The 5,000-nt window shown below is 54.0% G+C and overlaps 1 non-coding gene across 1 annotated transcript in view; it reads left to right on the top strand.

Annotated features, from left to right (window-relative positions):
- Positions 1–3,547: 3,547 nt before the first annotated feature.
- The window catches only part of LOC124728680, a 1,909-nt gene continuing 456 nt past the window's right edge, over positions 3,548–5,000 (top strand). The window contains exon 1 of the ribosomal RNA XR_007007422.1: positions 3,548–5,000. This exon is cut by the window's right edge and continues 456 nt beyond it. This is a non-coding gene — a ribosomal RNA (small subunit ribosomal RNA).

The following is a 5,000-nucleotide window of genomic DNA, read 5'->3' as shown; positions in this document are numbered from 1 at the left end:
CTGTCGACCATAGCACCCAATCTCCAGTGGCTCTGCCGCACGAAGCCGTGGACCGGCAATGACTCCACCCGCACCCGTTCGTGCACCACCCCAACCGCCACACGCGCACCTCCAGCGGATGAACGGCGGAAGTTTCCCGCACTCGTAAAGTGCAATCCACCCCTATAACTTGCGTTTCATGAAGAGTTATTTCCAATATGCGACATTCCCGCTGTCCCTATACATGAGCCGCGACCTGTACCACTTACGAGCGAGAGACGCGATCGCGTTGCTCACTGTACGGCGTCCGATACCGAGCCATCAGCATGTCGGTCCCCATGCGCGTTGCACTCGCACTCGCAGTCGCAAAAACGTGGGGCAAATATATTACGCGGAAGAGCTATAACAGACCGAGCCCCACTGCATGGGGGGAGTCTTTGTCACTAATGTACACAGATGGAACATTTTGGACTGGAACCAGATTACCCGTACACACGGCGCTGATTAGTAATCAATGCAGAGCCATCAAACTACAATAAATATACACAACTGTCCGTATACATGCTGAAAGAGTCTGCCCACAATGGGAACCACACGTCAGCCAGACACTCTGATCACGCACCACTCTCTGCTTCTAACAGGCGCACATACAATATGTAAGCACCAGCATGGAACAACATCCAGTGCATCTTCTCCGCCACATTACACAATCCACACTATCACAACCAGACCAGGAGGTCCATGCGGAAAATACAATATCCCAGCCTTTCGACATCCACCATTGCGCAGACCAGGCACCAACACCCACACATGTCCTATACAACGGTGCACCCAACATCACAATAGTACCTCCTGTCACAGCGCACAAACAATGACATGAGTCAAAGACACAGGTCTCACACAAGCATAGAATTGGAGCGCCGCCTCTAATAAGCCAAAGGTGCATCCTGACGTGACAAATCTGATCATGTCACAAGCATTCACTTACTATAATCACTATCAACGAACCTGCCGCCCCCGCCCCCCCCCCCCCCTACACCTTTCCTTACAACAACGTGTAACCTAACCTAACCTAACCTAACCTATGTTGTACCTTAACCTAACCTATGTTGTACCTTAACCTAACCTATGTTGTACCTTAACCTAACCTATGTTGTACCTTAACCTAACCTATGTTGTACCTTAACCTAACCTATGTTGTACCTTAACCTAACCCATGTTGTACCTTAACCTAACCCATGTTGTACCTTAACCTAACCCATGTTGTACCTTAACCTAACCCATGTTGTACCTTAACCTAACCCATGTTGTACCTTAACCTAACCCATGTTGTACCTTAACCTAACCCATGTTGTACCTTAACCTAACCCATGTTGTACCTTAACCTAACCCATGTTGTACCTTAACCTAACCCATGTTGTACCTTAACCTAACCCACGTTGTGCCTTAACCTAACCCACGTTGTGCCTTAACCTAACCCACGTTGTGCCTTAACCTAACCCACGTTGTGCCTTAACCTAACCCACGTTGTGCCTTAACCTAACCCACGTTGTGCCTTAACCTAACCCACGTTGTGCCTTAACCTAACCCACGTTGTGCCTTAACCTAACCCACGTTGTGCCTTAACCTAACCCACGTTGTGCCTTAACCTAACCCACGTTGTGCCTTAACCTAACCCACGTTGTGCCTTAACCTAACCCACGTTGTGCCTTAACCTAACCCACGTTGTCCCCTAACGTAACCCACGTTGTCCCCTAACGTAACCCATGTTGTCGCCTAAACCTGCTCTGTAATTGTTATACGACTCGTTCAATTAGTGTAGTGTTGCCCACCCGCAACCCTCGCAATATAGTTCGCTACTCGCACTGCCCGCTCCCCTGTGTATCGCTTCATGTTAAACACCTTGCAAGTCTTGCTGACTTTCCACATGCTCCTGCTGTACACTGTAATGTGGATGGCAGCAGGACGTACATGCCGCCCCTCCCCACGTCCCCACCTTGCCCCCCTGCCTTCGCAAGCTGGTTGGTGAGAAGTTTGCATGTTCAATGCCCTTCGCATGCGACGTACTCAGGCTACGTTGTGGTGCGGCCTGTGTCAACCGTCCGCTAATGTCGTACGCGTAAACCACAATCTGTACTGCACATTCGTCCTTATGTACCGAATGATACATCGTGGCACATGTGTGACCGTACAACGACTGCGCCCAAAAACGGCGGACCATACAGTGCAAATATTGTGCACGCAGCTACGTGTCGTCTCCCTATGAGAGCTGGATTGCAGTGTGGTACGCCATAGAGACGTGTGGGAGGAACGGACGCCGTGGATGGCGATCAGCATGAGCTGTCTGTTGATGTATTCGGACCTAGTCGTCTCTCCTCACACACCGTGATGGCATGGTGCACCGCGTTCCATATCTGCGACATGCTACAGAGGCCGGTTGACAGTCGTTCGAGCAATGGACATCGCATACGTACGGGGGCCACCTTCCACGTATTGTCTAGGCGTGCACATTTTGTTGCGTGTATGTGGGCAGACGTAGTGTGGCGTGACACCTGACACAGGCATGCAATAATCGTTGAAGTTGCAAATGGCGATGGACGCCTGCGTTTTCTGGTGAAGTTACGCAAATGAACAAATGGTAACCTGTTGTGGTGCGGTTGTTCTCGCTAGGGGTGAATCGGTGATGGCGACGATAGGTTGAGGTACGAACCGGTTGTTCCAGCGATACCCACCATGCCGACGAAACTGAACGGCATCTGGGTGTGAAGCGATACGCGGCGGTGGCTGGGTGGGACCGTCCCCGGCCGGTGAGGGGGCGCCTCCCGGCGTGCTGGCCGCGCGGTGCGTGGGCGCACGCGCTACAGCCGGCTGGTGGGGGCGGCCAGTGGCAGGCGCGCCGGCCGACGGACGCGGCAGGCGTCGCAGCTGCGCGCCGGCGCACCCTGCGCGCGGCGCCGTGCGGCCAAAGTAGGTCCTCGCGGGCCCGGTGCGAAGCGCGGTGGACATCTTCAGTGTGCTGGTCCGATTGAGGACTGTGTGCGTTGAGGATGCGCCGCCGCCCGGCGCTCGGCGCCGCGACGCCGTCTGCTGCTCGGTCGCCCCAGCGGTTCTCGCTGGTGGTTTGTATCGCAGCTGTGCGGATGTGTTGGCGCGTGCGCTGTGCTGGGAGAGTTCGCTTCGGCACCCAAGTGGGGCTTTTGTCCTTCTGTGGCGCTGGCGTTGGAGCTGCCGGTCACCGTAGGTGGCGCGTGTTGTCTCCCGCCGGCAATGCCACGACAGCACGCTCCCGGGCCTCTGTCGGCAGCGGCAAGCTCAGTTGGGAGCACGGGTGGTCGCACCGAAAGCGTCTACTCGCCTAACTCCGGGCGATTGCGCCTCTCTCGAACCCGACCAAGTACTTGGGACGGCGCTGCGCGCCGCCGGGACCTGAGAGGGTTTCGAGGTGTATTGTGCAGGGGAGCTCAGCCTCCTCCTGTTTGCAGAATGATTGAGCGGACGCTTGCGTGTTCGCGCGGGCCCCCGGGACACACTCCCGGGCGGCCGGCTGCTCAGCTCTAGTTGACGCAGCTCCCTGGTTGATCCTGCCAGTAGTCATATGCTTGTCTCAAAGATTAAGCCATGCATGTCTCAGTACAAGCCGCATTAAGGTGAAACCGCGAATGGCTCATTAAATCAGTTATGGTTCCTTAGATCGTACCCACGTTACTTGGATAACTGTGGTAATTCTAGAGCTAATACATGCAAACAGAGTCCCGACCAGAGATGGAAGGGACGCTTTTATTAGATCAAAACCAATCGGTCGGCTCGTCCGGTCCGTTTGCCTTGGTGACTCTGAATAACTTTGGGCTGATCGCACGGTCCTCGTACCGGCGACGCATCTTTCAAATGTCTGCCTTATCAACTGTCGATGGTAGGTTCTGCGCCTACCATGGTTGTAACGGGTAACGGGGAATCAGGGTTCGATTCCGGAGAGGGAGCCTGAGAAACGGCTACCACATCCAAGGAAGGCAGCAGGCGCGCAAATTACCCACTCCCGGCACGGGGAGGTAGTGACGAAAAATAACGATACGGGACTCATCCGAGGCCCCGTAATCGGAATGAGTACACTTTAAATCCTTTAACGAGTATCTATTGGAGGGCAAGTCTGGTGCCAGCAGCCGCGGTAATTCCAGCTCCAATAGCGTATATTAAAGTTGTTGCGGTTAAAAAGCTCGTAGTTGGATTTGTGTCCCACGCTGTTGGTTCACCGCCCGTCGGTGTTTAACTGGCATGTATCGTGGGACGTCCTGCCGGTGGGGCGAGCCGAAGGCGTGCGACCGCCTCGTGCGTGCTCGTGCGTCCCGAGGCGGACCCCGTTGAAATCCTACCAGGGTGCTCTTTATTGAGTGTCTCGGTGGGCCGGCACGTTTACTTTGAACAAATTAGAGTGCTTAAAGCAGGCAAGCCCGCCTGAATACTGTGTGCATGGAATAATGGAATAGGACCTCGGTTCTATTTTGTTGGTTTTCGGAACCCGAGGTAATGATTAATAGGGACAGGCGGGGGCATTCGTATTGCGACGTTAGAGGTGAAATTCTTGGATCGTCGCAAGACGAACAGAAGCGAAAGCATTTGCCAAGTATGTTTTCATTAATCAAGAACGAAAGTTAGAGGTTCGAAGGCGATCAGATACCGCCCTAGTTCTAACCATAAACGATGCCAGCCAGCGATCCGCCGCAGTTCCTCCGATGACTCGGCGGGCAGCCTCCGGGAAACCAAAGCTTTTGGGTTCCGGGGGAAGTATGGTTGCAAAGCTGAAACTTAAAGGAATTGACGGAAGGGCACCACCAGGAGTGGAGCCTGCGGCTTAATTTGACTCAACACGGGAAACCTCACCAGGCCCGGACACCGGAAGGATTGACAGATTGATAGCTCTTTCTTGATTCGGTGGGTGGTGGTGCATGGCCGTTCTTAGTTGGTGGAGCGATTTGTCTGGTTAATTCCGATAACGAACGAGACTCTAGCCTGCTAACTAGTCGCGT

This window comes from Schistocerca piceifrons, unplaced genomic scaffold (assembly GCF_021461385.2).
Source record: "Schistocerca piceifrons isolate TAMUIC-IGC-003096 unplaced genomic scaffold, iqSchPice1.1 HiC_scaffold_1169, whole genome shotgun sequence".
Taxonomy (NCBI): domain Eukaryota; kingdom Metazoa; phylum Arthropoda; class Insecta; order Orthoptera; family Acrididae; genus Schistocerca; species Schistocerca piceifrons.
Note: the sequence above shows the minus strand (reverse complement) of the source record. Positions and strands in the feature narration are given on the sequence as shown.